This window comes from Balaenoptera ricei, chromosome 9 (assembly GCF_028023285.1).
Source record: "Balaenoptera ricei isolate mBalRic1 chromosome 9, mBalRic1.hap2, whole genome shotgun sequence".
NCBI lineage: Eukaryota > Metazoa > Chordata > Mammalia > Artiodactyla > Balaenopteridae > Balaenoptera > Balaenoptera ricei.
Window position 1 is genome coordinate 47,676,001 of NC_082647.1, and position 21,233 is coordinate 47,697,233.

Below are 21,233 nucleotides of genomic sequence, written 5' to 3' on the forward strand. Positions count from 1 at the left end.
ACAGTGCAGAAAACGAAAGCTTGGGGGAGGGTGACGGCATATGAGCATCATAAATACTGCCTCTCTCCTGTCCCTGGCTGGCATCTACTCTCTGCAAATCAGAGCCTCTTCTCCCATCTTTGCTCCATGGGGAGTCCCCACCCCTTGGTCCCCAGTGCTTACTCCTACCCAGTCTTGGGACACCCTAGGAGCTCTCAGCACAACAGATATGTATCTCTGTCCAAAGAAAGTAGCTTTTTTAACACAGAGAGGTTTTAGCCTTGTTTTGTCCAAACCACTCCTGCCCTTTCTACTTAAGTGTAAGTAGAACACCCATTAAAGTGTTTTCCCAATTAAAAAAAAAATCTGTTCCGGACTTCTGTGGTGGCGCAGTGGTTAAGAATCCGCCTGCCAATGCAGGGGACGGGTTCGAGCCCTGATCTGGGAAGATCCCACATGCCGCGGAGCAACTAAGCCCATGCACCACAACTATTGAACCTGTGCTCTAGAGCCTGTGAGCCACAACTACTGAAGCCCACGTGCCTAGAGCCCGTGCTCCGCAACAAGAGAAGCCACCGCAATGAGAAGCCCGCGCACCGCAACCAAGAGTAGCCCCAGCTCACCGCAACTAGAGAAAGCCCGTGCACAGCAACGAAGACCCAACACAGCCAAAAATAAATAAATTTATATATAAAAAAAAGAGTTATGTTGATCTAGATGTTTGAAAAAAAAAATCTCTTCCAAAGAATTCTGCAGTTACTCAAAGTAAGGAGCATAAACAGCGAAGGGTCCTTAAAGCAGCAGGGTTTCCCCTCCTACTCTAGAGTTCGCTGTGTTCTCTCATTCAGTTCTCTGTTAAAGTCGCTGCCATACAAGGCTTGTAAAGATAAAAGGCTTCTCTTGTGAATGTGGACACCTAGATACTGTGATTTCAGCAAACTGGGGGAGAATTCTTTGTGAGCATCTTGCTGTCTTAGGTGATTGTAATTTTTGACTGATGTTTTTCTTTTTAATTATACATTACTTTTAGTTTAACTTCAAGGTTTACTTTGTTGTACGTAGTTTAACTCAACGGTGGGTAGTGGTGAATATTTTTATCAGTAATGTTGGGGTCCATCACATTTCAATAACTTGATTTTTGAGATACCTTATATTGTGTTTCATGTAAGAATCATCTAATCCTCTACTGTTAGAGTAGATAGATAGACACATGATTGTTCTCCCTCCCATTTGTTTATATAAAACACTCCATTGTTTTCATTGATTTCCTTTCCTAAAGGATGTGGGAGTAGGTGGCCTAGAAGGGCAGGGGATCTTTTGCAAAGTCTAACAAGTTTGAGAGACACTGATGTAGGGACAAGTGATGTTAAAACTACTTAGCAATTGGTAGGGACTTCCCTGGTGGTCCAGTGGGTAGGACTCTGCACTCCCAATGCAGGGGGCCCGGGTCGGGGAACTAGATCCCACATGCATGCCGCAACTAAAGATCCTGCATGCCTCAGCAAGGATCCCACATGCTGCAACTGAGACCCGGCACAACCAAAATAAATAAACAAATAAAAATAAATCTTAAAAAAAAAAAAACTACTTAGCAATTGGTAAAACATGGGCACCGATCAATTGGGAGGACTCTAGCTGTTAGGGTGGAGCCAAATCCTAGGGTTTGAATCCTGGGACAGAGTTAACTCTTTAGTTACTGGGTCCTGGAGAGATCCAGGGCTCCTGGGGGATGGGAGCCCATGGTAGGGTCCACAGTGGCTGTTTACCAACCAGTATGGAAGTATTTTAATATTTTAATATTCAACAGGGTCTTATCAGTGTGTACCTGCTAAGTGTCAGTGCTGAAAGTAGAGATACAGAATTATAGAATCCCTGAGTTGGGAGATACTGGAAGTCTCTAAAGAAATCATCTAAGTGATGCCTCCAGACAATGAATTCCTCAAAAAGCAAAGACCACATGCTTCCCACAGTGACAGCCACACCACAGATACTCCATGACTGATGACTGGTTCAATGAGGGAATGAGCCAGCCCTCACTGCTGTGCACTTGGCAAGTTGTCACTGGTCTTTTCTGATTTTCTCAAGTGATAGGAAACTCATTATCATGCAAGGCTGCTGGTGATTTTGTTTGTGAATCCCTCCCATTTTTTGCATAGGAAAATTTTGATTTCAAATAATTTTACTCTTCTTTTGTTTTCTGATAAATGTTTACAGCAAATATCTGGACTTCTCTTTGTATATTATACATATATTAAATGTGAAATATATATTAACATTTGTCTAGTATATATATTTCTCTTCTGATTTCTGCCTCTTTTCAGAAAACCTTCTTTTCCTATCATATTCCTTAGTCTCAAAATTTTCTATTCTTTATGCTTTAGCAATAGCAGATGAGAATTACTAGCTAGGAGGTGGTGATGTGGATGCAAAAGGTACAGCAAAACCAAAAAGAGTGAAGGACAGACAGAAGGGGCATAGAAGAAACCTCACTAGCACTGAGCATTCCTTCCCTTGGCCTTAAGCTAAGATCAGCTGTCTTTGGTGGAATCATTTACATGGACCTTGAACACCGGAGCTCTTCAGAGGGTGGGGCAACAATTAATGCTCTTGGAAGAGCTGACGGCTTCGACAGCCTGGAATGATTGGCACGTGAGTGTGCTGGAGACAGCAGTCCTGCCAGAGGCTCAAACTAATCATGACAAGGTTTATAGGGACATACAATAGCCATACTGTGACCGAGGGAGATGTTTATCTTGTTAAATTGCCTTTGAATCCCTTTTGGAGCTGAATTTGCGATATTCTCCATGTTTAGTATGGGTATGGTTTTTATTGCTCTTGTTAATGATAATGAGAACAAAATGCAAAGTACTTAACATGCATCGTTTCTATTTGTTACAACACCACCATGACGTGGACATTATTATTCTCATTTCACAGATGAAGACCACACAGGAAATAAAAAGAGCCAGTCAACACATAGATCTAAAGTCTGTAGACTCCTCCCTCTTTACATGGATTTATGCCAAGTAACATAAAAAGCCCTGGTAGCTCTTGACCGGGGCAAGGCTGTAGGCTCGCACGCTTCCCAACTCCGGAAAGATAGAGGAAGTTTTTAAGTTTCAGATTTCCTTCTACTTTCAAAAAAGAGGAACCTTAGTATTATCTCATTTCAAGCATAGCAATGAGAAAAAGGTTCAAGAAAAGATGCAATTCTAAGACTGCAGGAGTAAGAAGAAAGGAAACTTTATAGCTATCTAAACACCCCCAAAACGCAGGGGGACTTACATAGTCAACCTGCTGTGAAGGAATAACAGGCTCGTGTTACATTTTAGAAGTGACACTGTGACTGCAAATAGTCACAGCTGCCAACAACACTGGCCTGACTTATTCGGTGATTGGAGAGATGCCCACATGAACACACAGACACACGCATGTACACACAGGATATGTGTTTACTTGGTCCTCATTACTCATAGAATCCATATTTGTGAATTTGCCTGCTTGCAAAAATTTATTTGTAATCCCTCAAATTCACACTCAGGGCACCTTGGTGTCATTCACAGACAGGCACAGAGCAGTGGAAAATTGAGTTGCCCGACGTGCACTTTCTCAGCTGAGGTCAAAGTGACTCTCTAGCTTCCTGTCTCAGCTCTCATACTATAAACAGTGTCCTTTTCGTGGTCTCTATCATGCCATGTTATTCACATTTTTGTGCTGTTTGTTGGTGATTTCCCTAGTTCAAATGGTCTCCAAGTGTCTGAAGTGTTCCTGAGCACAGAAGGCTATGATGTGCCTTATGGAGAAAATGTGTGTTAGATGAGCTTCGTTCAGGCGTGACTTACAGTGTTGTTGGCCATGAGTTCAGTGCTAATGAAACACCAGTGTATATTAAATAAGGGGTCTTTAAACACAAACACACACAAAATAAAGTTATGTATTAATCAGTTGACTTAAGCATTGCAACAAGAGGCTCACAGGACCCTGTGAGTCCCCTAGCATTGATATTTCCCCTAGCATCAGTGGTTCAGTATTTGCCAATTTGGTGTTTGTGGCACCTTTATAGGACATAACTACCATGAATAACTGTATGAATCAACTGTATGTTTATAGGTGTATTGTGCATGTGCATGTATGCATGTGTGTATTTGTGTAGCGCCTTATATGCTAATTCAGTGAGGCCCTGGAATTGTAATTCTACGTTATTCAGTGATAAATGATTTTTAGAGAAAACTATTACCATTCCAAAATGTACATTTTTTAAAATTAGGGCTTAAAGATCCTACAATTCATCTTTTGTTTCACTAGCAATATTTTTGATCAGCAATCATTTGATTGTACCAGCATGATAATGTTGCTTAACTACTGCTTGGAAGAGTGGGTGTATGTAGGCTAAAATTGTGAATTTTATTGCAAAAACACTTGGACTACGACTGCATTCCAAGCAACATTTTCACTCCAGAAATCTGTCCAAGAGTTTGTTATCTAGTTGGTAAGTTGACTTTTGGACATAATATTCTGTTCAGATCTCTTTTGGCCATGTCAACATAGCCAATACCCTCAAACGACCACTCAAACTGAGTCAGATCTTGCCAGAGATGGGCGCTACCCTTCTGTGAAAGCCAGACCTGAATCCTCCCCAATCCACTCCCCTCCCAGCTACCACAGAGAGTGGAGCAAGATAGTTCCTGTCCATTTCTCTCTCTGCAGCACTGCCTTCCAGGAACTTCCCAGCATCTTTGGCTCTCCACATTTGACTAGATCCAGTTTCAACATATCTTGATTTTGGGAAAGAAATCAAATTTTAAAAAACGGTAAAAAGCAAGGCAAAATTTTTCTTCCTTATTTGATCATCTCCATAATTGAATTAGGAAAAGCAGCCTGTATGGTGGAAAGAGCCCTAGACTGGGTAACAGGGTATTATTTTCATCGATAATGTTAATTACCTATGTCATCTAGGCAAGTGACTCAACTAGGCCTTAATGTCCTTATCTGAAAAGGTTGAAGTTGGACAAAATATCCTTTAGAGTCCCTTTTAGGTGAAAAGTTCCTACACTCTATGCTTCTAGCTGGACTGCTCAAGATAATCTTGAGGTTTCCCAGATCATCTTGTCATTAGAAAGACTTCTAATGTGCTCTAGAGCCTGAAAATGGAAATTAATGAGTATAACACATCATATTGAATCTGACAATAGTACCATTCAGTCTTTGTTGGCTGAAGAATATGTTAGTTTTTTCCATGTCATCTTCAGAGATTACAAGTACCATTAATTTGTTAATTCATGCATTTGACACATATTATTGGGCCCCTATAATGTTGTAGCACATTGAAAACAAGATATGGTCCCCATCCTTAAGCCAAACCAAGATGTGTGCAAACCCAGAGTTTGATAAAAACTTGGTGCTCAAAGTAGGTTAATAATTTGATATCCTATTCTTTTAAAATATGCTCAACATTTTAAGAAATGAGAAGGGGAAATGTCAGCACCAAAGAGAAATGTTTTTCTATTTAACGCAAAGGTATAAAACTAATTTGTATTTTACCATAAGAGAAATTGTGTATGGCAAGCCGAATTAATTGGCATCATGTTTTATAGTTATCCTAGAGATATTTTAGGAACCATAAAAACTGCTCCCGGGACTTCCCTGGCGGTCCAGTGGTTAAGACTCTGTGCTCCCAATGCAAGGGGCATGGGTTGATCCCTGGTTGGGGAACTAAGATCCCGCATGCCTCACGGCAGTGGCCAAAAACAACAAACAAACAAAAAACAACAAAAAACCCCCCATCTCCCTCTCCTTCCAAGCGGCTACCTCTGGCCCACTGGCCCACCGCTGCATCTCCCCCACTGGAGATTATAACCTTTGTTTTTTGTTCCATTTGATAATCAGTTATCAAATAAAATCAGAAAATGTTTATTAAGTAACTTACTATAAGACCATGATTTCTGGGTGTCTAAATATTAATTTTATTGTTTTTGTTATTTTTGTAAGCTCTTCAACACTCTTTGTGAAACAAGATAAGGTAGAAATAAACTATTGGCTTAATTAATATTGTGACATTTCTATGTACCAATTTAGCTAATATTTAGTATCTGTTTATATTTAACCCTGACTAAAGGTTTTTTGTTTGTTTGTTTTTTTGTTTGTTTTAAGGTGCAAAATCTTCCAAACATACAATCTGCTATGTAAAGCATTATATTTCCTTTAATAGATTTTGTACTATCTCCTATATAAATAAATGTTTGGCAAAGCAAATCAGATTTTTCTATTAGCTTACATTAAAAGTCAAGCCATTTTTGTTTGCTTATAAATTTATCTTCAATTTGGGGCTTCATTAGTCTCATTTTGGGAATTTCTCCCCTTTGTCTTTTCTGCACCTACAAACACTATGGTGGTTCTGAATTCAAGAATATTTTTGGCAAATCTTTTGGCAGAGAATTTTGGTAATGAAAAAAAACTTCTGTCCCTAAGTCATCTGTTCAAGCTATTCAAACTTTTCTTAACTTACAGTTTATTACACTGGGACATACCTAAAAATATAAGATTTTGATAAGTAATGTTCCTTGTGAATCCTGAAATATAGAGGTTGAGATTTCACTGTAGAAATATCTATGTAAATAACTTTACTTCATGGAATCAAACTAATAAAAACCAAAATTTTTGTTAATATTCAACATGCTATGTTTGTTGTGAAATAAACTAAGTTTTGTATAGAAGAGTGGTTTTTATGACATTTTTATTTTTTTGGCCGCACTGTGAGGCTTGTGGGATTTTATCGGACTCGAGCCCTCGGCAGTGAGAGCGCAGAGCCAGCCCTAACCACTGGACCACCAAGGAATTCCCTTATCATTTAATTTTGCTAATTAGGAAAAAAAAACACTATGGCACTCACTGTGAATCTAAAATCTACAATTCCTCCTAGAATCTACCCAAACAGAGGGAAAATTAATACTTCTTTCAAGTTTTAATTCCCCATAGAAAGAAAATTATTTGTCTTAAGTATATTTCTAGAATTAGTCTAAGGAAAATAAAATTTTGCTAAACGATTAAACTGATTTTTTTTCTGTTTCAGCTAGTCAGTATTTTAAATTGAGTCCCTTAGTGATCTTGTATTATCTTAAAACTCAATCATAATTAACTTGCTTCTCCCAACTTTATAGAAGAGGGAACAATTCTTATTATAAGACCTTTGCCGTTCAATACTGTGTTAAAAGTAAGTTAGAGAATTAGGAAAGATAAGGCTGCCTGTTACAAGCTGTTCATCTACTAAGAATGTATCTGTTCTTGGAATAGTTAAGGTGTGGCTAAAGTTGAAATGATTTGTTTACAGAAAGGATTTTTTAAATGCATAGAGTCATATTTGACCTTTACTATGTGAGTCAACAGAGTGCAAGAGAACTTCCAGTCATGTTTTTGCTCTTCCTCAAGAACATCAGCGAATTTGGGGAGAAAATATCACTAGTACGTCCACGTATACATGTATATGCTAAAGTATTTTATATATTTATTACTTCTTACCTTATGATAAAATACCAAAGAGATGTAACTGTGTTTTGCTTTGAGTTTTATTATAATATATGTGCTCAGAAATATTAAATTTTGCTGAAGAAAATAAGAATATTAAATAATTAAAACTACTATGTATTGCTGTCAACCAGTCATCATGCTTAGCATTTTACGTAAATCACGACTCTATTCAATCATGATGATGATGAAGATAAGGAAGATGATGACAATAGATATCATTTGTTAAGCAGCCATTATGTACCTAGTACCTGCTAGGCACCTGAGGTATAATAGTGTACATGGGAGGCACAGTCCCTGACCTTATAGAGATTAAGATTAGTGACAAGGTGTAAACAGATCAACAGTTATGATATAGAGTGGTGAGGGCTGTGTGGGAGAAGTATGGGTATTACAGAAGCACACTGGAGGGATGTCTGACCCACATTTTATTGAGGCATAAAGAGAAGGTATGTGTCACACACATACACACACACACACACACAAACACAAAAACAGATATAAAAAGATGAATTGGCCACCAAAAAAAAAAAAAAAAACAAACCCCAGAATAAAAATGAGCATGAAGAAATATCCAGAGGGTGGAATATGCATGACACTTCCAAGAGAACTGAAAAAATTTTCAATATGGCAGGAGCAGAGAGGACCAACATGGACAAAATAAAACATAAGCTTGGGGGGTAAGTTTGAGCTGCCATGAAAGCCACATTGAGGAAATGAAATTTGGGATCAGAGCGGACAGTGTCATGATCAGACATGTACGTTAGAAAAATTACACAGCTACCATGTGGATGAACAATGGGGGCAGAGGCAAGACTGTTGGCAACAAAATGAATTAGAAAGGTTGCAGTCATTTGGCAAAAACAAAACAAAAAATGATTGTCTGACACCAGGGGAGTGACAATGTGAATGGATAAAATGTGATTTGATTCGAGAGACATTTAGGATGTAGATTTGGTAGGTCTCAAAGCTGGGAGTGAGGGAGGTTGAAAGAGAAAGGGATTCTGTGGAGAGGCAGTTGGCATTTAATGAAATTCGGAACAGAGGAGTAGGAGAAGGTTTTGGAGTGAGGAAAAAGAGAGCACTTACTTTTGATGTGCTGAGTTTTAGGTGGCTATTGAATATTCAAGTAAATCCAGAATTTACATATGAGGAAACGAAACTGAATGAAGTTAATAACTTCATTTGGAGCCATGACGGTCTGGCTCCAAATTCCATTAACAACTATACTATTCTCCTTCTCAAATCTTTTTTTTTTTTTTTTTTAAATCACTCCCTCTTTTATCAAATTTATTTATTTATTTATTTTTGGCTGTGTTGGGTCTTCGTTTCTGTGTGAGGGCTTTCTCTAGTTGTGGCAAGCGGGGGCCACTCTTCATCGCAGTGCGCGGGCCTCTCACTATCGCGGCCTCTCTTGTTGTGGAGCACAGGCTCCAGACGCGCAGGCTCAGTAGTTGTGGCTCACGGGCCTAGTTGCTCCGCGGCATGTGGGATCCTCCCAGACCAGGGCTCGAACCCGTGTCCCCTGCATTAGCAGGCAGATTCTCAACCACTGTGCCATCAGGGAAGCCCGCCTTCTCAAATCTTTGTGCGAAACTCTTCTCTAGAGATATGGATTTTGACAATCTGGACTCTCAATGCTCCTTATTTGATCCTATAGAACAGTGTCAGGATACTGGTTTCTAATTCAGCTGTTCCACTAACTTCTTGACTCTGGGCAAATCATTAACCTTTCAGAATCACTGTCTTTAAGGAAGGAGTTGGACCAGACTGGTATTTTTCAAAGGGGCTTTGGAAGTAGGAGTGGAAGGAGCTTAGAAAAGAAGAGCATGAACAAACATGTCTCCCGAGAAAAGCCTATCACCTGGAAAGGTTCCTCAAACCATAAACTCTACGTAGGTCCTTCTCCTCCCTCCTATTCTGATATTCCCCCCAGCAAGGGCATCCCTTCCAGTTGAGATCTATGGCTTTGGCTTGTGCTGTATCCTTCAGATATGCTCAGAGAAATAAAGATTGATAACCTCCAGATAAGATGATCTCAAAGTCTTTCATGCGCTCTTAGATATTTCAAAATTCTGTCATTGCAAATCAACTTCTTTAAAATATACAAGAGAATAGTGTTTTTGCTTGTTTTCTCACTAGGTTTTCTTTCATTCACCATATATTTACTGCATACTTACTATGGGTCAGATCAGGCATGTAGACACTCGGGATATAGCAGCGAATAAGACGAAGTCCTGTACTTCGGACATTCGCATTCTGGTAGGGAGGGACAGATAATGAACTTTGAACAGCACAGGTTGAACTGTGTAGGTCCATTTATACGCAGATTTAAGAAAATAAATATAGTACCTGTATTTTCATTTTACAAATCTTAAATTAACTAACGTGGGGAAATGTTTCTGTTCAACAGGATCACAATATGTGGAATCAAAAGAACTAGGGTTTGAGTCCTGATTCTATCCAAACTGTTTCAGCTTCCTGCCCTTGGGTGAGTCATTTATCAATTCCTTTGTTTTTGAGGCAGAGATAGCAGTACTCATATTTTCAACTCAGCGGGGTGTCAGTGCCTCTAACCCCCATGTTGTTCAAGGGTAACTGTACACAGAAAATCACTAAAGCTATAGAAGTCCTAAATAACACTATCAAGCAACTTGATTGAACTGAAATATTTTCATTTTCAGACTCTACTTCTCTACCTAAAAACAGCAGAACACACATTCTTTTCTAGTGTACACAGAACATTCACCAAGAAAGACAATACTCTGGGCCATAAAGCAAACCTTAGCACACATTGAAATGAATTGAAATCAGGACTATGATAAAATTAAACCAAAAATTAATAGCAAACTTATCTAGAAAATCCCCACATATTTAGAAATTAAACAACAGACTTCTAAATATCACATGGGACAAAAAAATGTCTCAATGGAAATTAGAAAATATTTTGAACTGAATGACAAGTAACATGTAGCACATCAAATTTGCACAATGCAGCTAAAACAGTTTTTAGAGAGAAATTTATAGCAATAAATGCTTATATTAGGGAGGAAAAAAAGGTCTCAAATCAGTAATCTAATCTTCCACCTTAAATAATAAGAAAAAGCAGAGCAAACTAAGCCCAAAGCAAAGAAAGAAAAGGATAAAGATAAGAATAGAAAGTCAATGAAACTGCAAACACAAAAACAATAGAGGAAGTCAGCATAACCAAAAACTGGTTCTTTATAAAGAACAATATAATTGATAAAGCTCTAGTAAGAATGGCCAAGAAAAACAGATAGAAGACACAAATTAATATACCAGAAGCAAAAGCTGGACAAAGAAGGGGTGAACATTAAATGCATAATTAGGAAATACTATAACAACGTTATGCTCATAAATTCAATAACTTAAATGAAAAAGACCAATTCCTTGAGAGGTACAAACTATCAAAGCTTACATACACAAAAATAGATAATCTGACTAGTCATATATATATTAAAGAAATTGAATTTGTAGTTAAAAACCTTCCAACAAAGACAACTCAAGACTCATATGGCTTTTCTGGTGAATTCTACCAAAAATTTAAGGAAGAAATAATATCAATTCTACAAACGCTCTTCTAGGAAAATTGAAAAGGAGAGAGTACCTCTCTACTCATTTTATAAGGCCCATATTACCCTGATACCAAAACCAGACAAAGACACAAGAAAACTATACACCAATAACTCTCATGAACATAGATTCAAAAATTCTCAAAAAGATTTTAGCAAGTTAAATCCAGCAACATATGCAAAAGATAACATCATGAGAAAATGGGGTGAACACCAAGAAGCAAGGCTAGTTCAACATTCCAAAATTAATGTGGATTACATTGACTAAAGAAGACTGAAAAGGAGAAACTACATAATTATATCAGTATATATAGAAAAATCATTTGACAAATAAAAAATATATTTATGATAGAAACTCTCAGTAAACTAGGAATAGCAGCAATTTTTCTCAATATGATAACAAGCATACACTAAAACTTAAAGCTAAATTATACATAATTAGACATTATAAATTATATGTATTAAATTATACATAATGGTGAAGAATAAATACTTTTGCCTTGATATGGGAATAAGATTCAAGACTGAAACAAGATGCTCACCACTCCTATTTAGTAGCATACTACTCAGTGCAATAAGGCAAGGAAAAGTAAAAGATACTGAAGTATCAGTTACAATGGCCCCCAAAATGAAATATTTAGGTGTAAACAACAAAATATTTGCAGAATTTGCATGATAAAGACTACAAAACACAGATGAAAGAAATCAAAGAACTAAATTTATTGGGTTTGTGTACTGAAAGACAATATTAAGGTGATAATTCTCCTCAAATTGATCTATAGATTTATTACAATCCCAATAAAAATCCCAGCAGGATTCTTTTTATCAATAGCTATTGACAATATCATTCTAAACTTTATATGGAAAGCCAAAATAATTAGAATAGACAAAATGATTTTGAAAATGAAAAACCAGGTTGGAAGATTCATGTTGCTTGATCTTAAGAGTTACTATGAAGTCACAGCAATCAAGACAGTGAAGTATTTGCAAAAGGATAGACACAAAGATGAATGAACAGAATATAGAGTCCATAAATTGATCCATACAAATATGCCCAATATATTTTTTGACAAGGGTGCCAAGATAACTCACTGGAGAAAGTATAGTTTTTTCAACAAATGGTACTAGAACAATTGAATATACATATGCAAAAAATAAATGTCATGAAATATAAAATTATAAAACTTTGGAAGAAAACTTTAAAGAAAATATCTATGTCCTTGGGTTTGGCAAAAAGTTCCTAGATATGACATTAAAGGTCCAAGACATAAAAGAAAAATTTGCTAACTTGGAATTCACAAAATTAGAAACTTTTGCTCTGTGAAAGACACTGTTAAGAGAGTGATAGACAAGATACAGACTGGGAGAAAATATCTGCAAATCATATTTCTGACAAAGGAATTATATCCATAATATATAAAGTTTCATAACTCAACAACAAAAAAACCCCCTAAAAACATGGGCAAAAATTTGAACAGACACTTCACCAAAGAAGATATATAGATAGTACATAAACACAAGATATGATGCTCAATGTTATTAGTCATTAGGGAAATACAAATTAAAACCACAATATGATACCTTTACACATCTTTTTAAATGTTTAATACAAAAACAAAAACTGACAATACCAAGTCCAATAGAATACAAGGATATGGAGTATCTGGAACTCTCATACACTACTGATGGGAATGAAAATGCTACAGCTACCCTGGAAAACAGTTTGTCAGTTTCTTGTAAAGTTAAACTTACACTTGCCATATAAATGTAGCACTCTTACCTCTATGTATTTACCTTGGAGAAATGAAAACTCAGGTTCACACAAAAACCTGTATTCAAATAATCGTAGCAGCATTATTCATAACTACAAAAACCTGCAACAACCTAAATATCCTTAGCTAGGCAAATGGATAAAGAGGTACATCCATTAAATGAAATACTACTCAGTCATTAAAAGGAATGAATTATTGATATTCTCAACAACATTGATGCATTATGTTTATCAAATATATTATGCTAAGTGAAAGAAGCAAGGCTCAAAAAGTTACATATTGCATGATTCCATTTATACGAAAATCTGGAAAAAACAACACCGTAGGAATAGAAATAAGATCAAAAGTTGTTTACTATGATTTAAGGGTGTGTGTGTGGCAGGGAGTGGTTTGACTATAAAGTTGCAACACGGGGGAATTTTTGGAGTGAAGGAACTGTCTGTATCCTGACTGTGATGGTTGTTATACCATGCTATAATTTATCAAAACTCACAGAATGAATATTTTGAAATAATTTTTAAAAATAATAGAAATCACAAAAGAAAAAAATGGAATTGATTCTAAAAATACTTAGATATCTTCTCTATGTAAAAATAATTTAAAATAAAATTCCTAACTGAAACACAGAAAATTTCAAAAAGTGGGTGAGGAATTTACAAACCATGAGGTCCTTTAGGAGAACACAACGGCTGGTGACCACTAGAGGCAGTACAGAGATGTCTAAAGCACTTTAGTCAAACCCAGAAGATAAATGGCAAATTAATCAAAACCTTCTTCCCGCCTTTGGAATTTTTCAGAGGGCACACTTGGCAATTCTGGGTTACTTCCTTTGTTCCCTCACTTGTATTGTGGGCGGCAGATAGTGGGCTGATGTGACCGCAGAAGCATTCCAAGTGGGTGCTTGTAGATTTGGAATGCCCTGCCTGGGCCGGGGAGGCCCCAAATACTAGAATGGCCGGGATCCCAGGCCTCTGCTAAGGGTGACTGATGGAACAGTGGAGGGGAGCTTTCTGGGTGAGCGTGTGTCTCTGCTCAGGCTTCTAACCAGCCCACTGGTGCCTGCAGATTAGAAACCAGAAACGTGGGATGGGACAAAAAATGTAAAGAGCATAAAAATAAACTTGCTTAGTGTGGCCGAATGCCTGAGGGGCCGGGAGAGGCTGAGGGAGAGTAGAAGAGATGCCATCTGGAGAAAGATGAGGACCAAGAAAAAGGCCAAATGTCGGAGCAGAAGCCAACCCATCCTTACCTCATTTTTCTCTTTTTTTATTTCATTTTTTTCTTTCTCTCTTCCTTCTCCTCCTCTCTCTTCTCTTCTCATTCTCCACCCCTACACCCACAACCCTGTGTTTCCCCTCCTCTCCTGTGCTTTTGTATCTCCTTCATTCCTCTCTCTCCTCACAGTCAACTGAATAACATGTATTCAGTGAACATGGCAGAGACAAGATCAAAGGCGTGAAGGACGATTAGCTTCTGGTGGCTGCCATAACAAACTACAATAAACTTGGTGGCTTAAAACAACCCAAATTTATTCCGGAGGCCAAAAGTTTGAAATCAAGGTGTTGGCAGGGCTGCAGTCCCTCTGCAGGCTGTCGGAGAGGATGCTTCCTTTCCTCTCCAGACATTCCTTGGGTTGTGGCTGCCTGACTCCATCTCTGCCCCCCTCTTCACGTGGCCTCTTCGCAGTGCATCTCTCCTCTGTGTGCCTCTCATAAGGACGCTATTGGATTTAGGGCCATCCTGGGTAATCAGGATGACCTCATTTTAAGATCCTTAATTTATGAATCTGCAAAGACCCTTTTTCCAAATAAGATCATATTCATAGATTCTGAGGGTTAGGACATATCTTTTTTGGGGGGGGAGGGGCAGCATTTAACGCATGACAAATGAGGTTCCAACCTCCACACAACATTTGATTCTTCTGTTCTCACTCATTCAGTAAGCCATGTAGTTATTGACGATGAATTATTACTTAGCCTCACACTAGAATGGAGCAAGTAAAAAGTAAATGCAATTCATGGGCCCTGTACTTAGAGAATCAACAGTGTGGTTGGAAATTCACAATAAATCCTCCCCCCAACCCCCCACATATAAAACATAACACAAGAAAGTTAAAGAACACAATAGTTCAATAATGTCATGTAAAATATAATTAAGAGTAATCTAGTTAGAGAAACAAGACTAGCATATGTCTCATGATTAAAGAGCAATTAAACTAATAACGTGATAGAAAAACGGACAAAGGGTGTGAACAGAGAGTTCATATAAAAGACATAGAAATTAAATGTTCCAAAAGATGCTCAAGCTTACTCATAAGAAAAGAAACGCAAACTAAAACTACCTCGGATATATACTATTTCTTACCTATTATGTAGCTAAAATCCAAAAGTTTGGTAATACTCTCCTGGTGAGGCGATGGAGAGAGTCACTTTCATACACTGCTGGTGAAGTGTAAATTGGAACAACCCTGACAGTGGCAATTTGATGATATCTCTAAAATTTATCTATAAAAATGTTGTGAAGTATATATTCTTTGATCCAGCATGCCTGCTTCTAGGATGTTACTTTACAAAAAAATTAACACAGGTGCAAAATGATCTATGTTCAAATTATTCTATATAGCACTGTCTTAAAGAGCAAAATATTGGAAATGAGCCAGAGATTTTGCAGTAGGCGGCTGAGGAATATGACTGTCAAAGAAGGTAGAGGCCCAGTACCAGGGAAGTCATTATGAGGGGGGAAGTCCCATGACTCAAGCCTCCCTTCTTGGCCCTTGTCCATCATTCTTCTCAAGTGGCAAATCATCTTCCATTCCAGTGAGGGTGTCTCTGCAGCCTTGCTTTCTTCCTGACCAAGTTTTTACAACTGTGTTCAGCATTTCATGAAAAGTTTTGGGAAACATTCTCATTGAGGTCCACACCTAAGGGGCATATTGAAGCCCATGTCCACTTTTACTCAGAGGCTGGTCCAGTCACACTGACATAAACATGCAGGGCCTGGATCTATCACAGCCAATAAAACTATTCATTTGGAATAAAATAGCTTGATAAACCCTGGGTCTGTACCCTTCAGAGGAAATACAGGTACATGTAAACGTACACACACACATGCACACACATGCACATACACATTTGCCCAATCTAAAGTCCAACGCATTAGGAATTAATTTGCCAGGAAAATGATCATAAATTGCCCCACATCAGTATGTTTATGTTTCCAGACTCTGAGTCCATCTTTCCTGGCGTAGAATCAGAGGACAATGGAAAAAGCAAATATTTGAATTCAGAAGATGCAGCTCTTTAGGACTCACTAACCATAGAACCTTGAACAATCACTTAATTTCTTTGAGATTCCATTTCTCATCAACAAAATGGGGGTCAAAGTAATATCTGCAACATTAATTAGCTTTTGATGCCTAACAAACCACCCAAAACGTAGTGGCTTAAAACAATTAATTTCATGCACAATTCTGCAGGTCACCATTTGACCTGGCTTAACTGGGTGGCTCTGGTTTCATCTAGGCTCTCTCCTGCTACTGCAGTGAGCAGCCAAGCCAGCTGGTCTCAGATAGCCTCAGGGAGACAGCTTATCTCTGCTCCTTGAGGTCCCTTCTCCAGTTGACTAGCCTGGACTTGTCTTAAGTTGGAGACAGCTTCTGAGAGAGAGTCAAAGCTCATAAGGCCCCTTGGGGCCTAGATTTGGTGCTATGGACCAAATTGTGTCCCCCCCCCCCCAAATTCATACGTTGAAGCCCCAATCCCCAGTGTAACTGTATCTGGGGGCAAGACCTATAAGGAAGTAATAAAGGTTAAATGAAGTCATAAAGGTGGGGTCTTAATCTAACAGGACGTGTCCTTATAAGAAGAGGAAGAGACGCCAGAGATCTCTCTCTCTTTGCACAAGCACAGAGGAAAGGCCATGTGGGGTTAAGGTGAGAAGTTCTGCAAGCCAGGAAGAGAGGTCTCACCAGACACCAACCCTGATGGTACCTTGATCTTGAACTTCTAGCCTCCAGAACTGTGAGCAAATAAATTTCTGTTGGTTAAGCCACCCAGTCTGTGGTGTTATAACAGCCTGAGCAGACTAATACAATTGGAGTTGGCAAAATATCACTTCTACCACATTCCATTGGCCAAAGCAAGACACTAGAAATGAGCCCAAAGACAAAGCGTTAGGAAATAGACTCCACATCTTGATGGGAGGAGCCGCAAAGTCCCCTATCAAAGGGGCATGGATATAGCAATAATAATCTAAAGCATCTGCCACACATAGTTTTTGTATGGATCACATGAAATTACGGATATGAAGGCACTTCCTTAATCATAAAGCCCTATAGCAATGTTAACTATGGTATACAGCCTGTCTCGCTTTGTAGCAGTTGTGCCTATTTCTTAACTACCAGGTGATGTGGTTGTATAGATGTGTCTGGGTAGTACACTGTTCCCAGGGAGTTAGTAAAAATCGCTGCCTAATGAATGAAGTCCTATAATTCTTTTATAAAAATTTTTGTGTATTTATTTATTTTTGTCCTTTTTGAAGTCCTATAATTTTTATAATTAACCAGAGAAGTAGCATGGTTTAGGAAAGCAAGACTGCATTTTCATAGCTAGAAAAGCCTGAAAATAAGTATTTGAATGAGTATCCCACTCAGTGAGTTCAGGAACAGGAAGTCTGATGGCTGGATGAATAGTAGAAAAGAAGGATGCAAATCAGGTCGGATTTAGTGAATTTAGTCATCCATACTCACCACCTCCCTGAGAGACCAAGGGAAAAACGAGGCTGCTAAGTCAAAGAGGCAGCCCGCCAGGAAGGAATATCTGTGGCTACAGCATTGGACTCTTTTCTCATCGAAAGACCTGCCCATGAGTCCTAAAGACTGTGTCCAGGTTCACAAGCCTTTGCCCTGATCATCTCCCTGATCATCTCCTGTCCTTGCGCAGAGCTACAAGCAGAAATCCTACTGACAGTTGTGATAAAGAGAGGCTATTCTGTCAGAACGGATAGCCTGGCAAGCTAGTGCTTCTGCTCCAACTGCGAACAGGTTAAATTATACAGCATAGCATATTTCATCATTCTTTCATTGGTGAGAATAGACATGGCGCTCTGACTGCAATGGAGACATAGTGATTTCTGGGAAGTGGATCTGTGTACCTTGAGAAGTCAAAAGGGTTGAGAGGATAAAGGAAGAGGTCTTGCTGAAGAGAAAAACCCCAGTTTTGGCATGACTCTAGGACCTTCAGGGAGATCCCCCCTCCCAGCGAAGGCAGCTTCAGCCTCTGGAAATCTGCAAACTTGAGGAGTTAAGAGGCAGAACGTCACACTCTGCTGGCAGTCTCTCCTATGTATTGGCTTAAGTAGGCAGGTGTATTGGTCCAGAAGCAAGGGGGGTGATTTGCCCCCAGGGTTGGGAGCATGTTTAACACCTTCAGGTCACTCACAATACCTGAGATGTAATTAACTCATCAAAACATCTTGAATGGTTCCTGAATGATCCAACGCCTGTCTCCAAACTATTATTGCTTGTATTACACTGTATTGCAGTAAGATTATAAGTAGGTATAGATTAAGATCTTACTTTCTTCTGCATCTGTAGTTTAGTTCACTGCCTGGTACCTAATAGGCACACTGAATAAATACAAGAATGAACGAACTCAATAAATATTTTTTCAATAAATCGATAAATCAATACAAAATAAATGAGGGACACAGTCAGGGTTTAAATTTATAAAGTATATGAAGCACTAAAAATATTGGTATCTACTTTATTTTTTGTCCCAAGGCCCTTGTACTATGTACTCAGTAAATACTTGTTGATTTGCACTAAAGTTACCTAGCCCCCATATTAAATATTACATTACAAAAATAAGACAGCTAATTGTCCCAACAATTAAAAGGTACAATGGGCAAAATTCTACCCTTCATTCCTGAAAAGCCATAGCTCTGTGCCCCTGTAGACTGGAAAGAACTACCTTCTTCCCTCCAAAAAATTCCTAGTGCCTGTAGCCTTGGCTATACCAGGGTCAGGGGCATCTATAGCCCCCTCGTTCTCATTACAATCAGTGGGGGGCTGACAGGGAACTTTCTTTCAAAACTCATGCCTGTTGGGACCCTCACTAGGCTACATCTCCTACTCCTCCTGTGCTCCCTCTGCCTCAATCTCTCCATCTAATTCCTGAGAATTGGCTTCAGTGTAAAAGAAACTTAGAATATGTCCAAGGGTGAAGATGTGAGCGGCTGCCTTCAATCAAAACATACCCTTCTGCAAAATCAGACTGAGAGAGATTTCTTGCAAAGAGTGGTCTGTTAAGGCTCATAGGTGTTGACATATTCCACGGAACTGACAGTGAGCTACCTAAGGCTGCCTTGGATTTCCACCATCTGTAAAAGTTGTCCCATGTAGAGTCCCCACCTGCAGTAATACAGCAGTGGACAGCTAGAGGAGAGCATGTGGATCATGGGGAAGAAGCTGCTTCCTCGTCCTTCACCGTCTCTAGGATCAGAAAGAATGGTCACTCCCAGGGCTTTAGAGATTTTATTGTTGACAATGTGGTGTCTCCACAACCCTAAGCCATCCCCCAGGCATTCCTGAAACTTACCATTGCATTTCCCTACTAAGCTAATTGCCTCTTCTTCCCAATTTTACTTCCCTTTTTGGGGGATCTGGCAACACCTTAAAATGCATTCATCATATAATCCCAGATTCAGGGTATGTTCTTAAACATATAGATGACAGCACGGAATCCGATTCTCTTTTTTTTGTCATCTTGGACCTGAGGTTCTTTCTTTTTCTCCACCTCCTAGATGTCCAACTGCCCTTGAGTTTTTGAAACAAGAACATGACCACAGTTTTCCAAAATGCCTCTTGGCATTCCCCAAGGAGTGGAGCCTTCACATTCCAGACAGGGTTTAAAGGAAACCGCTGAAATAATTCCTTCAGGCCAATCTCAACCCATCACTCAGGAACTAGAATAAAAACAGCTGATATTACTGAGGGCTTCCTCTGGGCTATGCAGTTTATCTCTAAGAGATATGCTTTTATGTGTGCTTAGTTCAAGCAAAACACCATGAAGTGGTATTTGCATTTATTCACAAGGAAACCTGAGCTGGAGAAGGTAGATGACTCCACTCCAGTTCCATTCCATGTGGCTGCTCAAGCAGCAGAAATGTCCTCAAAAGCACTGAAAGTCTGCAAACAAAGGGTCTATCTAAAGAGGTTCATCAAGCTCTTGGGACCTTGGGAAACCTGACCTCCAAGGCAGAAGGGAGAACATATTGCGAGACCTGGAGCCTGCTTTGGCTGGAATAGAGGGTGTTTGAAGGGATGGCAGGGAGAGAGACATGGAGGAGTGGGCAGAGGTTGGACCCAGCGGGGTGCTTAAAGCACGTTTATTGGTTTAGGATTTTATCTGGAGGATACTGTCTCATCATACATCAGAGAGTGTTAACCAGGGGAAGGAGATACTGGATTAGCTTTCTATGTTAAAAAGTTTTGAAATCTAACTTTTTACAAAGTTCAGTTCAGTGGTGGGTTGGGGAACAGATTATAGTGGGGGCAGGAGTGGATACAAAGGACCAGAGAGCAGGCCGCTGGGCTGGGCCAGGGGAGAGAAACTGGTGCCTTAGATTCTGTTTGTGGCAGGGGAAATGGAGAGAGGTGGACAGATTTGAAAGAGTTTATTAAAAATACAGAACAGACTGATCAATTCAATGAAGAGAGCCAGTGATTTAGGAAGAATGAGGAACCAAGAATGACTTCCAGTTTTCTGGTTTGAGCGATTAAGAGCACTGAAGGAAGAACAGCAAGAGAGGGGGAGGAAACTCAGGAGCAGGTTGAGTCATAGATGTTAATAGGAACGTTGCAAGTAGGAGACTGGTCAACAGGGTTAAGGACTGCAGAGAGGCTTCTTAGGGTTGGTCTCAAAAGGGACATAGTAACCATCATGGCGCAATCATTCTAGGTCAGTGGTATAACCCCGTGTTCCCCACCATCCTTCACCTGGCTGTACTATTCTGACTTAAGAATATGGGTCAATGATAGTAAGTGGGTGCAAATGGGGAAAAATTAAAAATAAAGCTTTGTCTCAGGGTTTTTAAACACACACATAAACTCACACCTATAAGACATCCATTAAAAAATTACTGGAAGAAAATACACTCAGAAGTGCTTACTCTGGGTAGTGGGCTTATGATAAAAAATTTTATTAAGTATTTTCTAAAGGATTCATGATAAATTTGCATTAGTAACAGGAAAAGGAAAAAAAAATCAGCAAAAAGAAAATCCTAACTTTGAAGATTGTAACAATAAGACTGTAGGTGAATAGTGAGAACATGTGCTCTTTCCAGACAAGAAAGGGACCTTACATCTGTG

The 21,233-nt window shown here is 39.0% G+C and overlaps 1 long non-coding RNA gene across 2 annotated transcripts in view; it reads left to right on the forward strand.

The window, feature by feature from the left end:
• Positions 1 to 21,233, forward strand: part of LOC132371911 (uncharacterized) — a 179,184-nt gene that overhangs the window by 81,183 nt on the left and 76,768 nt on the right. For both annotated transcript variants that reach the window (XR_009505008.1, XR_009505007.1), the window contains one exon: positions 9,914 to 9,991. This is a non-coding gene — a long non-coding RNA (uncharacterized LOC132371911). The remainder of the gene's footprint in view (positions 1 to 9,913; positions 9,992 to 21,233) is intronic.